Raw genomic sequence first — 22,114 nt, 5'->3', positions numbered from 1 at the left:
GAGTTTGGCTGCTGATTTGATGCTTCTTACAAGCCCCTTGAAGCTCTGAATGCCTTGGCATCATTATTGGGGGATAAAACTGCATATTCCATAAACCTGCCTTAATCTGGCAGCTTTTACAAGTGCTAAATTCCCTTTTAAGAAGGTGTTAAAAAAAGTACCGAGGCACAGATTTAATAGCTTGGATTTAGTCGGTCAAAATCAAGGGCAGGTACGGAATAGCTTTTTAAAAAGATCAAATAGTGTGCATATCACATCCAGTGGAGGTGGGTGCAGTGATATATGGTGCAGTTCAGACTGCCCCATTTGCCCACAGTCGCTGCATTACCAGCACTATATCCTAGCTTAAGTGCTTCGTAAAAGTGCTTCGGAATAGGGAAGTGCGAGAGGAGCCATATAAAACCAAATTCTTTTCCATTCTATTTAAAAGTTAAAAGCGCCAGTAAAAAGAGAATAAATATCACTCCTCACTTTATGCAGAGGGGAATATCCATCATGAAATGACTGATAAGCCTTACTCCAAAGGCAGCCTTCAGGGTGCTGCCTCCCTGAGAGACGCAGTGCCGTATCCAAAGGCCATGGCTGCAGACGTGGTGGGAAGCTCCAGGCAAGGACAGCCACCTCTGGGGCAGTCTGCAGATGTGGCAAGCCTCCTGCGATGCTTTGGCTGGGGGCCTGGGCACCAGCCCCTCCCATGCGCCCCACGGGTGGCCCTGTGCCACCCCATACCAGTTGCCACACTGAGAACATTTCATTTCAAAGGAAACAAGGATGCTCCAGGCCATCCATGGCATCAGAAATAGTGTGCCAATAACTGCCCTGGCTCTGACTGTGTTGCTCCTCCGACTCCTTCTTTAGGAGAGAAAAAACTCTTGCCTGTGATCTTGACAAACCCAGAGTGTGTGCAGGAACAAATAAATCACCTGTGGAAATTTCAGGTGCCTGGGGATCTCTTCAGTGCCCATTTGTAATACCTGATGGGACAAGTGAGGGAAATATTCACCGAATCACAGAATGATATGGAGTTAGAAGGGACCTCTGGAGATCATCTCCTCCAACCCCCCTGCCAAAGCAGGTCCACCTAGAGCGGGTTGCACAGGAATGTGTCCAGGTAGGTTTTGAATGTCTCCAGAGATGAGACTCCATCACCTCCCTGGGCAGCCTGTTCCAGTGCTCTGACACCCTCAAAGTCAAGGAGTTCCTCTTCATGTTTAGACAGAACTTCTTATGTTCAAGTTTGTGCCCATTTCCTCTTCTCCTGTCACTGGGCACCACTGAAAAAAGGCTGACCCCATCCTCTTGATACCCACCCTTCAAGTATCTGTAGGCATTGATGAGATCCCCCCTCAGTCTTCTCTTCTCCAGACTAAGCAGACCCAAGTCCCTCAGCCTTTCCTCATAAGAGAGATGCTCCAGGCCTCTAATCATCTTTGTAGCCCTCTCCTGTACCCTCTTCAGTAGTTCCCTGTCCTTCTTGAACTGGGGAGCCCAGAAAGCCCAGCAGACAGCAATCAGTCACTGGCAAAGCCAAATGCACCTCAGGAAGAGGAGAGGACAGGATTTGCACAGAAAGACAAACAAGAGGGTGGAGCTGCCATACCAACACAAATTTAAATACCATCTTGTGATCCAGAACAAGTGTCTGAACTAGGCATTGTTAAAACTTCTCAGAAAGGGATAAGACAGCATCTCCTGCCCACTCTTCTGTACAGCCCTGCTTTTACCTGCTAACACGCTGCTCTGCAGTCAGAAAATGAACACGTGGGTGTCCCACAGTTTCCCCAAAAGACTGGAGCATCGCCAGCCTCAGACACAGCCCCAGCTAACCAACAGCGTTGGGCATAATTGCAAAAAGCAAATTACTTAGGTAAATACCAGACTGAAATTGTGTTGAATTACACGTCTGTTTTATCTCTAGCTCCCGTCAAGTGCAGCGACGTGTCCCTTGCACTAGCCTCAGCAGCCACTGTCACCCCGTGCCAGCCACCCTCCTCCTGGCAGAGGACCTGCACACCCAGCCATCAGCCTGTGCTCCCCCCTGACCAGAGGCTCTGGCCACGTTTCCAGCTCTTCTCTTCAAGAAGTTGTTTCTGGAGGGTCTCGCTGATCACCGGCTGACAGGCTGGCCCCTGCTGCATGCTTATTAATCTCCTCTAATTGCTAGGTGGTGAAATACTTAAAACAGCTTCTTTTGTGCCTGCAGTGTAAATTTTGTTTGTGCTATCCATATGGGGTTGTTTATTTCTAAACTTTATTGTTTTCTACCCATCTGTGTATAAGGACAGGTGTAAAAGAAATCTCTTATTTGATGTCACTTCTGCATGCGTTAGGAATAAAAGTGATTAAAGAAACTGACCTCATATATATGCCAGACTCAAAAGGGCCTTCATTAAATTACAAGCGCCACAAGTTTAACTGATAAAGATACCAGATTATTTCTAGAGAGGGCTCCGTTCAGAGTTGGAAGCAGTGCAGCAGTCCCCGCAGCAGGCTGCCACATCTGGCAGAGGACATGTTTGAGCAGCTGCTGGGGTACGAACCCAGCCATCATTCTTCGGAGGATTTCTCTGACCAGGGCCAGGGACAACTCAGTTTTTAAAAAAAATAAAAGGTTGCTCCAATTTAACATGGACCATCTGCTCTACAAAGGATGCTGGACAGGTTTCATTGCATTACCTGATGAGTCCTCAAGGTCAGCAGATCCTACCCTTCACTGCGTTACCCCATAGAGCCCCACAGCTGCATCTGGCCAAAAAACAGCTGGTTTTGGTCTCGCTGAGACACTTTGGTCTGTCTGGGAATCCAGTCTTAGTATGAACACATTAGGAAATAGAAACTCAATCCCCTGCCTCCATAGTTTACTCCAGAAATACCACCCGCACTACGGCTCCAGTCAGTTACGCCTTTCTCCGCTACATTAATACCCTTTTAATAGCTACCAGTCTCTCACCACAGAAGTGTTACCACAAGTAAATCACCTCTCTGACAGATAATAAGGACAGCAAATGCTTTGATCCCAGATTCTGCATGCACTGAAGTGAGATGAGCCTGGTGGGAGCAGCTTCTCCATAACCTTCTTGTGAGAGGACGAAGTCCCTGCAGTGAGAGTCACTTCCTTAACTTGTCCCAGGTCAAAGCTGGTGTCTGAGGTGTCCCATTTGGTAAGAAAGGATAGCAGCCCTCTGTCTTTGGTGTATGACTCCATTTTAACGCACTGAAACTTACTTGGTTGAAATGGGTGCCCTTCATCTGAGTGTGCTGTTCTCAGCAGCAATTACTACTCCTTGTGGTGGCCTCTACTAATCCTGGTGGTGGCATAAAATTTTAAACAAAGGCCATTTTACCTTTGGAAGCAGTGTTATTGATAAAAATGTTAAATAACGTGAGGTTTAGGACAGATCTCAGAATTACAGTCATCCTAACTCCATAAGGCTTCCCCACGGCCAACCACTATTCCAGACCTGTAAATCCATTCCCAGCCCATGGGCTTTCCAAATATTAGAAGGAAAAAAAAAAGCAACTGGATTAGAAGACTTGTGAAGAAAATGTCAGAAGAAAGAAGTCAACTACCTACATATGTTACATCTTCACAGCTGAGCCTCGTAGGAAAATTTGTCCTCCCATCCAAGGAGTGTCTTGGAAAATCTTGGTGAGAGCTAAGTTTTCTGAAGCCAGCTCTGGAAATCAGACGGTTGTGACTGTTCAAATCGGTGACCCCTCCTGCTGCTTCCCAATGAGAGAGGCATGAACAAGTGCACCTTTGTTTGCTGCTTCAGGGTCATCAGGAGGTGATAGAAGTGCAGCCAGCAAATATGATGCAATGCACAGAAAATGCCTGCGTCTCACACCTATGTCTACAAATAGTCTAGTGAAAACACACCAAAGCTCTGGCTGCTGCTTATGGTTTCCAACCACATTTCCTCAGGAGCAGTAACATGTAGAAAATATAGGTTTCCTTTCACTGAATGGCTCTATTTGAGAGCTGGAAGCACTGCACAAGGGCTGTGCCAAGTCACACAGGGCCCACAAGGCAAACACATTTGTGTTATCAGTCCGTTGGTAAGGCTTTCCCCCACTGCTAGAAAGTGTCTCTTTACACAGTCTCAGAGGAAGGATTGTATAATTGTTATCATATGAGTTTTGGATTTAGGATTTCCTGGCCTGCAATAGCTCTGTGATCTTCATCAAGTCACTTAATACCTTCCTGGCAATTCTCCACTCTGCAAAAAACGTAAGGATAAAAATGCTTCCCTATTCATGGCAGGCTGTGAGGATAAACACGGCTCAGATGCTCAAGTGCTGAGATAGTGTGATAACATATGTGCCATAAAAAGGAAATGTCTCATGAGTACATTGAAGAAGACAGAAAACAGGTTAGACTTCAAGGAACAGCATATGTCATTCTAGCAATGTACAGTCAGACATTTATACAGCTTTCTCCTTCTCTGCTGTGAAGGACTAAGGCCATGGACCACTAGTATCATCTGCTTGCCATCAAAGCAACAGGGCTCAGTCAACAGCACCAAAAGCTTCAGACAAGATCTTAACTGTGCACTAAAAATTAATAGTAAAACCTGCCTGGTGCCTGTAGCCTTTTATACAGAGGTGATGGTGCACGGGCAACTAACTTTGTATGATGACCTCTGTTGAAATCTCAAAGTCAGGAAGATGCCCTTGTTGTGGGAGAGAGGATTACCCAGACTTACCATGAAGGTCTTTCTGGCAAGCCACATCTGCTTACCATAATGGCTGGCTGCAAATTTGCCTTAGCTCTCAGGAGAGGTTTAGGGCTTGTTTTGAAAAACAGGCTACGCTGGAAGGCCGTGGTGTTCTAGGCAGCCTGAATGATTCCCAAGTAAAATTGGTAATGCTGCTCAAAAGCAAACTCAGGTACACCACTTTGGACCTTTGTGTCCAAAATTTACCTCTGAGTTTAGTTCATTACCCATTTACTCAGACAGAGCCCCTACTGTGCTGTACATCGTCCATCCAGTGCAGTACCTATAGGCTTGACCTTTACAGTGGAGCATCTCCACAACTTTTCAGATTGCCCTTTCTGCTATGACCTTCACAAGTCCTCAAACCAGGACAAATATTGATAGCAAAATTGTTGTCTTGGTTGGGGATAAGAGTCGTGTTCTCAAACAAAACAGTCTGTCATAGCTTATAGTACCAAAGGTAAATAAAAAGTCTGTAACTAGGGAAAAGAAAAATTCCATGAACCTGCAGCAGAATTTGGTGCAAAGTGGCTTGTAAAACCTTCAATGGGGCTACAGAAAAGGAATTCTTGAAAGTTCCTGGGATAAGCCTAGAAAAACAGAGAAAAACAGTTTTGGGATAAACATGATAACAAAACTGGATGGATTGAATACACAACCAGTGGTAAAAGAAGAGTGTATGAACCAGGAAGAAAAGGTAAAAAGCAAGACCAGAACTGGTATTCCACTGGTACAAGAATGTACACACATTTGGAACAACATGAAGCTGTCAGAATTTGATCTAAGCAAAGCAAACCTGTATGTCCATTGCCATAAAAAACAGGAAGAAGATAAACACAATGAAGAACAGCAGAGAATATTGGGCTGCACCCAGTCAGACACAAACACCTTCATCCAGGCTGTTTCTGCAGCTTTATCAGGGCAGAGACTGGGCTCCTCTGGATACACTAACCCCATGTTATACAGTGGTGTACAACAATACTTTTGTCTGTCTTCTATTTTTTTCAGAAATATACAAGAACGTACCAGCAAAATAACAACACTTCTGGAAAAAAAAAAATGTTTTTCTTCTGATTCTTTGTTCTGCACACAAAAAGACAGAGTCATATTCTCTTGGGAAGCAGATGTCTTTGGATCACATTTCTTCTTTTTCTTTCTCTTAAAAAGGAGAGGAGTTTAAAAATAGTATAGCATCATTTTAAAATAGATTTATCATCTGATTTTCCATTTTCCCTTAGGCTTTTATAATTGTGAAACTATGAGCATGGGCGGGACATTCTGTCATATGTAAAGAAGGCACCTTGAGGAGGACCCAGGCATGGCCGCATCTCCCGCTCACACCTCAATCTTCTCCCTGTTCAAAGAAACACAGTCACGGTTGCCTTTGTCCCTTAGTTTTTAGAACAAAGGCTGATAAATGCAAACAAATGACCCCCAATCCTCATTCACACGATGGTATGTTTACACTTTTCTGGAATTTTAAAGGATCTTCCAAGGGGGTTTGGTTTTAATGTGTGCATCCTTTCTAGCACACACTGCTCTCTGGAGCCTTGACTTAAGAAGTCTCATTATATTTCCATAAAGATGTCTTTCTAGATGAGCTTTCTGATCTTCTTGGTTTTTGTTTGTGATTGAAAGGGTAATGTCCCCAAACTGCCACTGTAAATCATTAGAGTTTAATTATCAAAACTGCTTTCTCCTCCAAGTAATCTTTGGCTAAACAAGTCAACGTGGCAAAGTAAAGAGGACAGTACTTCTTACAGACAGCTACAAGTGCTACTATGCACCCACATAATGCAGACAGCAAGTGCACGTGTAAGGTTTTTATTTCAAGAAGGTCTGCAGGATCAGATCACATCCTTCATACTGGAACAGCAAAACATGGTGCACAAACTCAAGCACTGCTCCTTTGTCTTCAGATGTTTGTTCCAACATGGGACTAACCCAAACTAATCCATATGAGGAAACTCCATTGTGGCTTCTCTGGGTATCCTCAGGGGTGAGCTGGATACAGATGCCCGTTCACGTTGGAATTGGTGGCAACAAATCTAACACTGTACGTGTGTTATTCAGAAGGTACTGTGGCCCTTGCAAGAAAGTCAGCAGTTTGGATCGGTGACCTTGACAGACTGAAGTGCTGAATCTCTCCATTCAGGAAGTACAAGGGCAAAAGTGTGTGTGTTTGCTAGAAATGTAAGAATATTTCCAGTTAATAGGCTGCATTAATGTCTAAAAGTTAAATTACAGTCTTTACACTTTCTCTGCCTTTCCTCTGAATACTCAGCTCCATTTGTGCATGTACAGACAAGAGAGATTTTGAATTAATAAGTGTGGTATTAGGGCATGATCCTTTAAGCAACTCAGAGATGAAAGGCTGATTTTTGTTTCAGTCCTGAGCACACTGACATCAGGGGTAAATCTGGAGCTTGATGCAAGGGACTCAGCTATGCAACTGACATTAAAGCTAATAGGAGCCACAAGAAAAACAAAATGACATTCTCTTCCTTGGACAAGAAATTAAATACAGATTGCAACTTATTCAAATAGTTCAAAGTCAATTACTTTTTCCAGTGAAATCAATGAGAAGGACTTTCCATTTCAGTTCATCAGGCTTGCTGCCCGCTGAGAAGAGTGACTCTATCTGGGATCTTTATCACCATTTGCTTTCCTGCGTTGTTGGGATTTCTTCTTTCTTTCTTTGCCTGATTGATGATCAGTCTCATAAATACAACATTAATTTTTTTCCAAAGGCAATTCCACTGCTTTCAATAACTGGCTAGAGTTTTGAAAAAACACTGGAATTTTCCTTTAAGACACTGTAAATGCTGCAATCAAGACCAACATTAGCTGGATGAAACCTCCAAAGCTCACATCCCATTCCCCAACAGGCCTGTTAAAGTGTGGTTCAGATCTATGGAGGCATCCTGACCAGGGTCAGCTTTCATCCAGTGACCTCTCTAAAAATGGTGTGTGTACTTTGATTTGGTCTTCATTTGTCACTGTTTGGTTATGGCGGGTATCACCTGAATGGGCTTGACCTTTCTCCACTGGCAGTAGCAGTACGCACAACAGCAGACAGTCACTTAGAAAACCACTACAGAACAGAGAGATTAGGCCGACATCTATGCCCCCTTCGTTCAATGACATCAACTGTCTCTGCTTATCTGTGCTGATCCCAAATTTTGTTCTAGGCGATCGGTTGTTGGCATTGCCATCTCCCAGGTCTGGGACAGTTCCTGGCCCGACAACTGCCATTCATTCTTAAAACCACATGTTCACACAAACATGACAGCTCTTCCCTTTATTTTCCATATGAGGTTTGTAGCTGACCAGGGGCTAGTATAAAATCAGTGCCCCCTCCTGATGTACGTACAGCTATACCAGCCCAAGCAAGTTGAGGATCCAGCAGCCAAATCACCAGGGCCTGATTTCTGACGTTATTTACTAATCATCATAGCATTCAGCTGCTAAGTAGCCAAAGCAATTAACCACATCATTCACAACTTCCCATGCCCTGTAGTTCTCTCGCTCCCGGTGGTTGTCGCTCCACCACCCGCCCAGTGTTCCTGAAGCAGCTGGTGAGGGATGCACCCCAAGCTTCTGCTTGTGAAGATGCATGGATGTGAAAGATGCACCCAGGCCAAACCTGCTGGTGGGGCAGGGGTGGGAGGAGGAGATAACACTGCTAGAGCTGCGGTGGTGGGATGTACCTTGCTGTGCAGTCCCCAGGGGGAAGGGACGTGGGGAAAAAGGGGGTTGTCTGAATAGCATTTTCTCCCCCTCTCCTTGATACTACTATATAAAAGCACCAAATATATATGTGGTATATGCAGGGTTTGCTATCAGTTATCTAAAGGAAACTATTATTTTAAGAACCATTCTTCTCATGGTAGACTTGTTTTACTCTCGAACTGCAATTTGCAGGTTGAGGGGAAAAAAATCAGATCTACACTTTCATTAAAAATCTTGGTTTAGACTGGGAGAAAGAGGAAGTGGGAGACATCCAGCTCTTTTGGAGAAAGAGCAAAGAGCGTGACATATCCCCAGCAGGCAGGTGATGGGTTTATCTCCGTGGCCGGTACAGAAACACCTGTGTCAGCCACCCAGACAAAACCCCACGGAGAGAAGGCTCTCTGATGGCTGGTGCTGTGATAAGAGGCAGAGCCTGTGGCTCAGCAAACGCCCACGTGGGACACCCGGCTGAGCCCCCCGCTCTGGGCAGGCTTCCATCTGCTAAGGGGGGGCTCAGCCCAAGTGCAGCCACCTCAGCAGTGCCTACCCTCTGGAAATGCTTACACTCCAGTCCAGCATTTTTTCAAGGCACCCAAGGCAGCAAATTTTGCCCCACGTGAGATGCCATCTTCCTGATGAAGACACCGCCACACCATAGCAAAGGTGGCGGGAGCTTGATTGCCCGGAGCTGTTGCCCCCAGGGACTCCCCTTCCTTCGCTGGAGGGAAGCACCTTTCCATGGCAGGAACTTGCTGCTTCTGGTGTGGTGTGCACCCAAAACACCAGGACAGACTAAGCAGCCAGGAAGGGACTTTATTTTCATCATATTGTCCGTGGAAATACAGTGCTTCCAAGCCACAGTGGTGATTAGATAGGCTGCAGGCTTCCAGTAATCATGTCTTTGGCACCACATAGAGTTTCAGGACAGCCAAGTGGCTTGAAGACTGTTTTGGGGCATTAGAGACATGAGTTCAGCTCAGCCACAAACTTTGTGGAGATAAACTGCTCAGCCTGTTCTGTGACTCATCTTCTGCCTATGCAAACAGAGCTGCTATCTCACAGGGGTGTCCAGAGAAGAAAATAACCAGAGGTTGTGGTGCTCTCACCTACACCAGCACTGACGGCCAGGAAAGCCCCCAGACCTCCCACTCTTACTGTTCAGCCAGCAACTGGTTCAGGACTGACCACCACCTCCAAAAGTTCAGAACATTTAGGCCTAGTTATGTCCTAGACAGAGCTTTTACATGTGCTTATACAGCTGAGGTTATAAGACACTGAGGTTATGAGGCTCTGAGATCACTAGGGCAACTTACAATGTCACAAAAAATCCAGTTCATCTTGGTTTTAACATTTTGTAAATAAAAATAGTGAAGTGAGATTATTTTTTCCTCAAATATCAATTTAATTGATAAATTAATTTCTGTCGTTTGCCTCCACTCAGGAAATAGTTTTACATGTACCAAAAGTATAAAGAGGAGAGAAGTGGAAGATTGTCTACACTATGAAGACAAAAAGAGTAAACATTGTGATCTGTGCAAACCCTTTGGAAACCCTACTTTTGCTCTTGATTTTATATCTACACTGTATTTTAAAGAACTCAGTTGAAATAATGAATAACCCATCTTCTACCACTGGAAGAATCCCTGCATTTCATAAGACACAAAACAGATGTTCTTATAGGGAGTTCATGCAGCTTATTTTCACACAGATTCATATATATTCACACAGATTATTAACCCTGTAATTGCTTGGAATCACATTCATGTATGTGTGCATATACGTACACATTTCTTTCACTATGTACGTTATTAGCAAATCGAAATATTTAAGTTACGAAAGGACAACAGCTGGATCAGAACAGGATCCCAGTGGCCACTGTCTCATGGGATTTTTATTATGGTATTTATACAGCAAAATCACTTGCAGTGCTTTATATACTATAAACACCGTATCTCAACAGCACAACCAAGAGCATGAAGAGCCATCAGAAGCAGGGAAGGCAAGGGAAACAGCCTTCCCACCACACCAACAAGGGGCAAAAATATAACTATTCCAGTAATAAAAGCTTGTCACAACATAACCTTCCTCTGGGACAGTATGTAGTATTTCCTGTGTGTTAGCATTAGTGCTTACAGTGACAGTGAAGGTGTTGCAAAGGGCTGGAGAAGCTGAATGTTGGGTTTCCTTCAAAGGGCTCGGGGTGGGGAAGAGAGGATACCCCACGCCAGCTTTGGTGCCCTGCCTGCTGTGAAGGGGGGCAGCCCCAGGAGTGTTGTGGCCAGGGCATCTTCTCGGGGGGCTGCAGGGGACATCCCTGCTCCTGCCACCCCACAGGGCACCTCTTGCTGCTCACTGGGTCACTTGGCTCTGCTGGATGAGCTGCGGGCAGCAGCCACCCCTCTCTGTCACCCTCCCTTGACCCTCCATGGGACTTGTGCTCTGCGATCCCCTCCCCAGGATGCTGGCTGGAGCCAGCTCAGGTTTGGAAAGATTTCCCCCACAAGGTGTTTTCCAAAATGCTGCCCTCTATTCAAGTCTCATGAGCTGCCTCATCCCTGGCTCCAGGAGAGCATGGGTCCCATGTCCGAGCACTGGCCTACATGGACAAACAAGGCCCCCAACACACTCAAAGCGCCAGAGCCCACCTTAAGCCTACCTCTTCCCTAAACTCTGGTGACATAGACAGTTTCACACCTTCTCTATCCCTTTTCTAAATCTCATGATAACTTTGGCAAAGTTTAAAAAAAAAAAAAATATGAGAGGGCCCTCTACTGGTAAATTAATTTCTGACTAGAGAAGAAATGACAAAATTTGGCTTGTGCTGAGTTTCTTCTCTACCCTGTCAGCAGATCTGTAAGGTTATACAAAACAGCGTCCTTTCATAACTGCATTAAAGGAACAAGGACATCTGAAAATCTATGTGCTGGGAAGACGGCAGTGAATGAGGTCCCCAGGTTAGGGAAATCAAGTTAGGACAGTTTGCTGCTGATTTCTTGGGGCAGATTTAACTATTGAGTTAAAACCCACTGACATTAGAGGTGACACTACAATGTAAGTCAAAGGAAGATGCTGCTCTCTCAGGCTGGAGAGCAGAGACAGAGAGGACACGCTTCCCTTCCAGTGTCCACACACTGATTATCTGGGTGCATCATGTATGTGCAGAATATCAAGTTTTCTCATAAAAGGCACAAATCTGGCCTGACATTTGTGCCGCACAGCCTGTCATCCACGTGTTGGGTATGAACACTGCTCTCCCCAATCTCTGCATTTCAGTCCTACTACAGCAGATGTACCAATTCTGTTAGGACAATAGTATCACCTTGAAAATTCAATTAGGGTTGAAATAAACCCAGAGGAGAGCAGACAGCCAATTAGGTGTAGGTTGTTGGTGGTGTGTGGCTGGAAAGCAATCAGTGCAGTGTTCCTCTGCGAGCAAGGAGAATCATACCCCAGGGCAGGAAGACAATTCTTCCTTCCCTATGCAGCTTTATCATAACCCTCCCTGGGACCTTGCTATCAGATCCGACCATTCGATTCTCCATGACGTCCAGCACAGGAAGGGAAACGCATGAAAAGGCACAGGTGAGGGATGCTACACTTCAGGTATTTCTATTATCTTTCTCCATCAAGACCATTCAAATTATAAAATGTCCCCAGCAGTCTTTCCCTTGCCACTGCCGATGGCTGTGAGCGCCATGCCATGGTGGGTGTCACCTCATGTTCAGTCAGTGGCCACACGCTGGCCACACACTAGCATGCCTGCACAGGACTGCCCCTGAGGAGGCAGGGACTCCTCAAAACCAGCCCCTTCAATATTTGTAAGTTGCATTAACCCTGAGCACCACATGTTAGGGTATTGATCTAAAAGCTGCTTGATAACGCACGGAGAAATACTACATTGATGATATATGGCAAGGGGAAATACATCTGGGACATAATGACAACTTGTTGCAGTTTGAAATGGTGAAAAAATGTGATTATCCGAGGTAAAAATATGCTACTAATCATTTGGCAAGAGGTCAAGCATACTTCTGCTTCGTGGTTCCCCTGCAAAGCCTGACAATAAAAAGCGGAGGGAACCAATTGCGTGAAGGCTTTTTTCTCACTAAGATCAGCTTTTTATGTTCATCTATTGAATTTTAAAACAGCCACTTTGGAGAGGGAGCCTTAATAAACTGACCTATTCTCTGCAACACTGGTTTCATATTTTTCATCTCTTTCCTAATATAATCAATAGTAAAGGAAAGATTGGGCTGTAAGTAAAATTGCTCATGTGGGCAGTCAATGGCAAGCACTGAGAGGATGTTTCAAACACTCTTAATAACAATTAACATCTCAGCGAAGGTGTTGCAGCCGTCTGTGGGGCCAGGGTTAGTGCACTGTCAGCAGGAACCACTTCCATCAGACCACACACCTCTGCCACACCACAAGCTTCTCATTTTTTGGAAAAATGTAGTGCACTGGGTACAAATTTAGCAGCGGTTAACTTCTTTTTTGCAGGAGAGCACAGGATGCCTAATCCTTACTCCAGAGAGAGGAGCTAAACCCCGCTGTAGAGAGAGCAGGGCAAAAGGGGCAAAAATATTAGTGGACCCGAAAACACCCATGTCATGAACATCTATTGCCAACAGGACCCAGGCTGGATACTTTTCCTGATCATCTGCCACTGAGCACACCTTTCCCTTTGGTGGCTTTATGAAAGGGTTACCAAACCAACCAGAACTTTACCCTGAACACTAAAATCCTGGCCACAGGCCAGCGCACAGGTTTCCTTGATCCTTCAAGCGGGCACAAGGCTATTTCATGTCTCGCAGGAATGCCTGCTACACCTGGAAGGATCTGCCCCGCAGGAAAAATAAAAAGAATCTATTTTTACGTGTCTGTACTGGGAGCCCGGAAGTTAATGTAAGTGCCATTTGTAGGTAGTGGACTTCCTTGTTTTTTTGAGTAATCTTGTTTGAAGAATTCGAGTACACACCCCAAAAAGGATTTTATTATTATTATTTTATTTATTTATAAAATGTAAGGTATGCACTTAAAACAGAGAATGCTCTCCAGCTGTCAGCTATCCTATGCCAATTCATTATTCATAAACCTGATATTAATTTTTTAGATGTTAAGCTATTGTCCAATAGCTGGTTGTGACATTTTGGAGAAGGAGGGGAGTGGAAATGAATCCTTTTTAACCAGGGCAGACTCATCTACAGGAATTGGAATTGCAAGTACCCCTCACTGCTCCACTACTGACTTAATCCTCTTATACAAGGTGATTTCTTGGAACCAGTAATGTGCCCCAACAGCCTCCTTTGTACCCGTTTGTCTGTCAGCATGTGTGAAGGGGATGCAACTTACAAAAGTATTGGCTGTGGAAAGTGGGGAGAGGTACCAAACGACGCAAAATTGGAATCAAATACTTCTGCAACCTTCTAACAGAGCCCTGAGGCATCCAGTTATGAGCAAATTGGGATTTTCATCATCTAAGTGATAATCAGATCTCAGTAATATGCAAGGAGTCAGCTGGGCGGTGGTTTAACTATGTCCCAAGCGCTGAGAAACTGGGAGGGTTTTACACAAACTCCCCTGGGACCAGAGGCATCCTGGTCCTGTTCACACAGAGGGTCACTGCACCCACGCACCTCTCCATCCCATGGCCTGGGGAACTCAGTACTTTGCCTGAACTGATGTCATCTGAACTTTCACCTCCCCCTCACACTTGCACTGTATGTTCTTGGGCTAATTTTCTGCCTACCTTGCTTTGGCCAGTTTATTCCAAACTAGCCACTGCTCTGGGTCACCAAGAATTATCACTGAAATAACCATGCAAGAACAAAGGAGGAAATATTCAAAAGCACAGATGAGCATGAGAGTCTGATTTTTGTCTTTGAAAATTCCCCTCGTTAGTATTACAAGGGTATCTTGAGAAGGATGCCTGATAGTGGTAGCCCATACAGCGAAAAGAAAGACAATGTTCACGTAACAAGAGACATATTTGCCAAAAGCCAGCACAGAAGCATCATCCCATTACTTCCCAGGTGCTACGTGCGTTCCCCCAGGCACTCTCTGCTTGTACAGCATTGCTGTATGTCAGACCCTTACTTAGCACCTTCAAAGAGAAGAAATAAAACCTTTTAGAGAGTCTGTACCAGTCTGAGAGACACCCAGAATCAGTGTTGTAACAGAGCACCCACTTTGTGGTGCTTCCAAACCCACCCAGCAAATGCAATATTCCTCTTGCTTTCTCATTCCGATTTCTACTTGTTCCATGAAAATAAAATCTCCTCTCTACACAAGCTTTGCTCTATAATTCACTCTTCAGTCTCTGTTTAAAACACACCAGATTCCAGCTATAAGCTGCTTCAAATATCTTGAGAACTTCTGCAAAGCACAATGCAAATTTGAAAAGTTCAAGCCTGGTGCTAATGCAATAAAAGAAGGCGAATATGATTCCAGATATACAGTTGGTGTAATGCCTTTAGGAACCGCTCCATCAGTTTGATTTAGAAAATGATTGTATTATGTTAAAACAACTAAATTGGATAAGAGGGAGAGGGATTTGTTGACGTAAATCTTGTCTCTGGGTTCCAAACTCCTCCAAGTAAATGCAAATAAGAAAATATATACAGAGAGAACTGCCAATTTCCCCTGAGATCTTTTTTCAAGGAAGCAAAAGTCCATATTGGAAATCAATCCAGTTGTTTATAAAGCAAGAAACCTCTATTGGAAGTCAGCGGGAAGGAACATTGGAAGCAAACCATCAAATAGCAGAGAACAAAGGGAAAAAATACCCAAACTATATCTCCCAAACTTATTGTTTTCAAAAATGGTTCTGATTCTGACCTCATCGGCAATAAGTCAAAAATAACTTGGGATGTGTCAGCCAAACATCACCAGCTCAAATCAAATAAAACACAAAGGAAGAGCAATCAGGAACAGGAGAATAGCTTTAGGAAGGGTCTCTGTGAATAACCAGCACAGAGAAGAAACAAGGCAGGAACAGCATCAGGCAGCAGAAGTTTTTCGAATATTTTGCACAGACTGTCATGGTGAGCTGGTAGCAAACTTCAGCCTACCAACTGACAATGATAGCTAAGCACTTTAATATTTCTCCTGCCAGAAGGGTCCTGCCAAACAACATCAGCCTAGTGAGAACAGGGAACCTGGGCAGAGGCCAGGGTAGGAGATGAAGGATTTGCCTCCTTCCTCCTTTCCCTTGTCCCTGTAGCTCCCCAAAATCGGGAGGAAGAGAGGCAGGGAGCAGAGCCTGCTGGAGGCACTTTTCCACAGACAGCTGTGATTTTACCCATCGATTCTTCTTCCAGTCCAGCCTTGTTTGTCCCCAGCCTCCTGCTTAAATAGGTAATTGAATATTGCTTGGCTGAATTAAATAGAAGATCTGGGAAATAAGTGCAGCTTCATGTTGTAGAAATGATGGCAAAAATTATCGATACGTACGTCTGTGTAATGCTAAACAGCTGTCAAGAAGTAGAAAGAAACAAATCTGAAACGACACTGTTATGCATCCCCATAAAAAATTCTTTCCCTGTAACCATTACTGCTCCTTCATCTGTTACGCCAGCAGGGAAACATTTGCTAGGTGCTGAATTAACTCATTAAGATTATTCAAGGCTTTGATTGCTGAGCGATGGCCAAAGGCTGGTTGGTTACTGTCCCTCTGCCCGCAGGCTGGTGTGGCCACGCCGGTCACTTGCAGCCCTTTGTCCGGGTGGATGGTGGTGGCAGTGATGGTGACAGCTGCCCATGGATGGTGGTGGCAGTGATGGTGACAGCTGCCCATGCTCAGCGTAGGTGCTGGTGCAGGTGAGGTGGACCTCAAGCCACATACTGGCCACTGGCTTTGGGGAGAGGGATCCATTTTAAGGGTTTCCAGCCTGGAAGTGCCTGGATCCCAGCCTCAACCTGTCCTTAATTTGAGCCAAGTCACCATGGAAGCAAATGTTGAGTAAGGTAGATCCTAAGAGGTGGCACAGCTGCAAAGCTCATTACAGACAGAGGCTGACAGAAGTGGAAAAACCCACGCTTTACCTCTTCCCACGCGGAGTGAAATCACAAAGGCATCTTGCCCTTGCTGCAAAGCCACAGGACCTTGGTGACTGTGGGGCACAGAGACTCGTCCCTGGGCCAGCGGCAAGAGCGAGCCGGCTCCGGCGCCTCTGCCCACCCAGGCACCCCTGCTCCATGGCCCCTTCCAGCCCTCCCTCCCCAGCAGTGACCGCTCTCACTTCTCCAGAGATGCTACCATCCTTTTGGCAGAGCGGGCGTACTCATTTCTTGTCCCAGTGGTACGTATCAGCACCTGCCCTAGTACTTGACGAAATCTGTAGCACGTCACCGACCTGTTATAGAGTAAAATGCTCTTTCCAGCTCGGCACAGTGTTGGAACTGCCTGAGAGCCTTGCCATACACTGAATCAGACATGGTCTGTGGCCATTAGAGACTAGTGCCCACGTATTGTTCAGGCATTTAAGTTAGATCAGGTAGATCAGCATCACCTCTTTCACCAAGACAAAATAAAAGTGGGTATGGCAATCCATTTGGAAGAGGCTGATCCCACTCTGCTTTTTAATGAAGGCCAGGGAAATTATTCTGAGAAAACAGAAAAGAGCAACAGCTTCTCACCCACTCATGCCCTTGACATGGGCAAAATAAAGAACAGCAAAAGAGAGGGTCTTTTCATTCTTTTTTACTGAAGTACAGCTCAGTCTTTGACAAGGAGGCAAGCTCTAATACCAGGGCTCTGATGCCATGAGGGTAGGGGTGAAGCTAAGGGCCAGTGTTCCTGGCTACTGAACCACTGGAGGTATGGGTTTATGCATGGAAGAGAAAGCAAGCTGCATGTCTTTCCTCGGACTTTGCTGGTTAAAACCAGGACATTCCTAACTGCTGTATGACTACAGCATCCCAGGCCAGGAGAGGACCCAGGTTTCCTCACAGACAGGACTGCAGAAAGTGAAGCAAACAAAGATCAAAAAAATCTCACTTGCCATTCAGCCACATTTTATCAAATAAGAACTCTTCTTTTCTCCTTGAGAGCCAGTTCTCATTGATGCTTATAGATATTCTTGCATTGTCAGCTCATATTTTTGTGGTCCTTCCCAGGGGACTGAAAGAACCTTATTAGCATTAGGTAATTTAGTCTTCTATTTCCCTGTTTAAATTGTGGCTGTGACATAGCATGAGCGGCACAGGTACAAACTGTAAAGGCAAAGGAACAGACAAGCTCACTAGAGGTCTTGCAGGAATCCCTGTGGAGAGGTATCACCTACTGCTTCCTCACTGCAAAGGCCCATCACTCAAGCCACAGCAATTCATTTTTCGCCACAAGAGAGGGATTTGGTTGAGATGGCATCATCATAACTCTATTTTCACCCCAAGACAAGCTGGGCCTTTACCAGTACTTGTTCTCAAACCTTATCCCACTCCTGCCAGTAGCATCCTGATTTAACAGTCTGCTTCCACTCCTGCAATGTCCACAATCAAACATGTCATGGGCATGCCTCTGAGATGTAAAAATGTTTCTCCTTCCCCTTTGAAATCCCTACGTCAGCTCATTGCCATGAGACTCCCTTAAAGAAGGAAAAAATATGTTCATCCAAAAAGCTCAGGTGCTGGAAAGAGTGGTTTTCAGCATAAAATGTCTGCCTGCTGCCTCTGCTTCTAGTAAGAGTCATTGTGGCCCTGCACATGGCCAGCTTTCAGCCCTGCTAGTGATTGCTTTTCCCAAGTTCACCTGCAGGAAAATCAGAAATAGGAATAAAACATCCTGACTCCAAGTCTTACACTTCAACCCTATGGCCATTGCCTCCCTCTTTTGCCTTTGCCAATTTTATAGTGTCCTGCTTGCAATGACATTCATGCTCTACAGCACCTCTCTCCTCCAAACAAAAATCAATAGAAGTCACTGCTCTATTAATAAATGAAGAAAACAAACTTTTCAGTAACTCTAACAATTGCTCAGAAGGGATGAAAGCACTCCAGAAGCCTGCACTGCACAGGGTTTCTAGAGCAGTAACTGTTGTCCCTGGACTGCTCCACTTCCCCTTGCCCTTTCCACCATGAAAAACCAAATTCCTGTATCGCACTGCGCTTGAGAGTGTATCAAGATCTAACATTCTGTACCTACCTGGGGAAAATACGGAGGGGGGGTATAATAGCTATAACAACTAGCTTTGTGTATGTATCCACCAGACCTGTACTGCTGGATAAATACACCATACGAAAATCCCTAGGAGAAGAGAGATTATGGTAACAGAGGCTTATCTGCATGATATTTGATTAACTGAAAAGGAGCTAAGCAAACAGCGATTTCTCTTTGGCAACCTGTCCCATTTCCTCCTCGAGCAGGACAGTCTTGAAAAAAAGAAAGCAAAAAGCCTATTTTTGGATACACCGACTTCTTCCCAATGCCCTGTTCCTGCATCCCAGGCAGCTGCCATCCACCAAAAGTTTGGAGGAGAGCAACACCACTGCTGGCAGCCTGCACCCCTTGCAGCAGGACCAACAGCACCACAGCCACCACACCAGGACCTCCTGCGGGGCTTCAGAGGCAAGAGGGGCAAGGCAAAAGCCCCTTGAAATTAATAGCAAAACTTCTGCTGAATTCAACCAGGTCAGGGCATCATCCAGAGACTTTCTCAGCAGAGACCTCCATTTCTGACTTCATTTACGACAACAGCTAATTAAATACATTCCAACTAACATTCACACCAGCAGCACATCATGTTGCCTGGTACCCCAGGTGAACCTGCATGCAGTGATTCACCCCAGGGGCAAGGAAGACTCTGCTGCCAGCCTGGGGTGGAGGAGTCCACACTGAAAGAGCACCCATATGTCTACGTGAGACAGGACTGGGAGTTCACAACAGCAGAAAGATAATTCAGATATCCTTTTAGAAAAAAAACAAACAAACCCCCGTGGAAAACACTCAAGTACATATAATTTACACCTGCTTTTTTTGCTAGAAGTCTGGCCCCAGGGTATGTGTAATGATGCAAATTAGAAAAACTCTTTTTTGGGCAGAGTAACTATGCAACCTCAAAAAATCTCCTTCACATTAAAGACCTGTTTGTCTTATAAAACTGAAAAAGTCCTACTTGGATGTTAACTATTTTGTAGGCACCTCAGACAATACATTATTTGCATCAGGATAGGGATGGCAGAGCTTCTCAGGGGAACCTTAAATAGATATTTCAAGGTTTTCTTTTTTTCTCTTTTTTTTTTCCAGTTTTCTGTGTGTAAAGCCTAATGGCTTGTTTTTCTCTTTTCTCAGAAAGAAAAAATGATCCTGATTCAAAGCAACACTGAAACACAAGGCTCTGCCAGATGTTACATAAACGATGATGTAATGCTGAAGTATTTCATTACACATGCAGCTCTGTTCTTCAGCCCAGCAATGATTTATTACATTTTGTCAATTCCATTTTATGTACCCACATCATTTTTACATCATTTTTCTTCATGACATTGTTACATTCTCACAGAAGCACATAGAGATAACATCATAACAGTGCAGGCAATGAAGTTATCATTTTACAAATAACGTTACTAATAAATAAGTATACCGGTGAGGGGGAAATGGTCTGTCTGAGAGAGTGAAAAGCAAATTTACCTTTGAATAATCTGATGGGGGAGAGAGGCCATAGGTCCAGTAAGAAAACTGAGTTTGTATCCTTTCAGAGCATCTTCTGCCTTCATGCAGAACGGTGAGGAAATGCTGCTCTTGCCTCTTTTCAGTTTAATCTCACATTCTCTTTGTTTTCCTAATGTGTTCTGTGTGCTGCCGGCTAGATCTCATACACCAGCTGCCTGGTCAAACAGATTCATCAAGAAGTGCAAGAAGATAAACGCTTAAAATCTGTTTTGATCCTGAAATTATCAAGCCATCAGATATATTAGCTTTTTTTTCCCTGATCTTCCATCAAGGTTTGTTAGAAAAAGCACACCCAGCAACATTGCTTCTTATCGGGAGAAAAAGAATTCCAGAAACTATAAGCTGAAAATATATGAAGGTCACGTCAAAATAATGCAGCAGGATACTTAAAAGATGCATTCCTACAGCAATATAGTTAAAGAAAGTAACCCTTCTAGTGATCAGAGTGCCAAGAATCCTGTAAGAGCTGAAACAGAGAAGTCCTCTTTTCCAGCAGACAGCCATTAACCTGCATCATGCAAAATGTTGCAGTGAGAAGATGCAGCTGCAGCTCATACTAATTTAAAATTTCCTTCTTCCAAGGAGCACAGGGCCAAATTCTGCTTTTGCTATGTCACTAGAAAAATCAAAGAAATTTGCTGGTTTAGATGGTGTGTCCCCTTTGGGCATATAAAAGGCATATCCCTGTTCTATGCAGGGTCTCTGCAGGTCAGTATTTGTTACTTGGTAGTTAGGGTACAGGTCAGCAGAAGACTCAAGTATATGCCTAATTCTCATTAACTTCAATGATTAAGCACATGCTTAGATATTTGGCTAAACCAAAGCTTCCTTCTATTCTTCGGGATATGCTTGGGCCCTATTCCAAAGCCCATTAAAATTTGTCTGAGGCCACCCACCAACTGCACTGCATCTGGGATTTCATTGCAGAGCGCTCAGCCTACCCCGAACTGTCAGTGTTTCACAGAGACGTGCTTCTACACTTACAAATAGCTGAACGCTTCCCCAGTCCCTCAAAAACAAGCAGTCCAGAAAGGAAACTGCTTTCTGCTCCAGGACAGCTCTGAGTAGCTGTCCAGTCCACAGGCTACTCTTACTGTCTGAAGCGAGTGAAGAGATAAACTGGGTTTATTTTGACCCCCTGCTTGGGTTTCAGACTATTCATAATTAATCCTCTAGTTGCACTAGTAAGTTGAGCCTCGCCACCTACCGTTGTTTGTGCCCCTCAGCTGGTGAGACTCCCTTTTCCACCAAAGGTAAGCAGAGAGTAGAAGTGGAGAACCTCAACATACCATAATTTTTTTCTCTCTCTAGTTATGACAAGAACTTCCCAAGCAGAATCTTATTAAAAAGCTATGCCCTTCTGCCTTTATTGTTTATTTACTTGTATAGACCCAGCCAGCCATGGCAATGCAGTAAGTCATCCCTACTGCCATTATGCAGTTCAGAAAAGGGGTCTGTGGGCAAAGAGAGGCATGGAGAAGGGAAAGGAGTCGCCTATGGCGGTGCAGAAAATGATTGGCAGAGCCAGAAACAAAGCCAGGTCTCCCAAGTTCCTTTCCTTTTACTACACCTTGCTATTACACTGAAACGCCAACTGAGAGCAGAGTTTCAACTCTTTTGGGTGTTTCAAGGAAAACATTCATAGGTAGTTTTGGAGGTTCAGTCTCTTGACTGGCTCCTACAGGGCTTGCATCTCTGGGGTGTCTCAGCAGCAGGCAAGATGCTGAGTGGCTGGTGGGATGGCATGTTTCTGGCAGGGCAGAACCCTTTGCCTGGCTCCAGGCATCGCTCATGGAGCCCGTCAGGCTCTGAGCAGCCATGGTTTGGCATTGCTTTTTTTGGAGGGGAAGGAGGAAGGACTGGTGTTCAGCTGTCTCACAAAGACCAAAATAACTGCTCACACCCCAGCAATGCAACACGATCATCCTCTCAGCCTTGTCCTGTTTAAGGATACCTGGAAATGGAGAAAGAGCTTATAAGGTACCATGGCACACAT

General features: G+C 44.7%; 1 long non-coding RNA gene across 1 annotated transcript in view; it reads right to left on the bottom strand.

The window, feature by feature from the left end:
• Positions 1-20,575, bottom strand: part of LOC106901865 — a 50,797-nt gene extending 30,222 nt beyond the window's left edge. Inside the window, exon 1 of the long non-coding RNA XR_001414395.1 lies at positions 20,077-20,575. This is a non-coding gene — a long non-coding RNA (uncharacterized LOC106901865). The remainder of the gene's footprint in view (positions 1-20,076) is intronic.
• Positions 20,576-22,114: the final 1,539 nt, after the last annotated feature.

Source organism: Calidris pugnax, unplaced genomic scaffold (genome assembly GCF_001431845.1).
Source record: "Calidris pugnax isolate Ruff unplaced genomic scaffold, ASM143184v1 scaffold273, whole genome shotgun sequence".
Taxonomy (NCBI): Eukaryota; Metazoa; Chordata; class Aves; order Charadriiformes; family Scolopacidae; genus Calidris; species Calidris pugnax.
The sequence above is the reverse complement of the archived record's forward strand: the minus strand, read 5'-3'. Positions and strand labels throughout refer to the sequence as shown.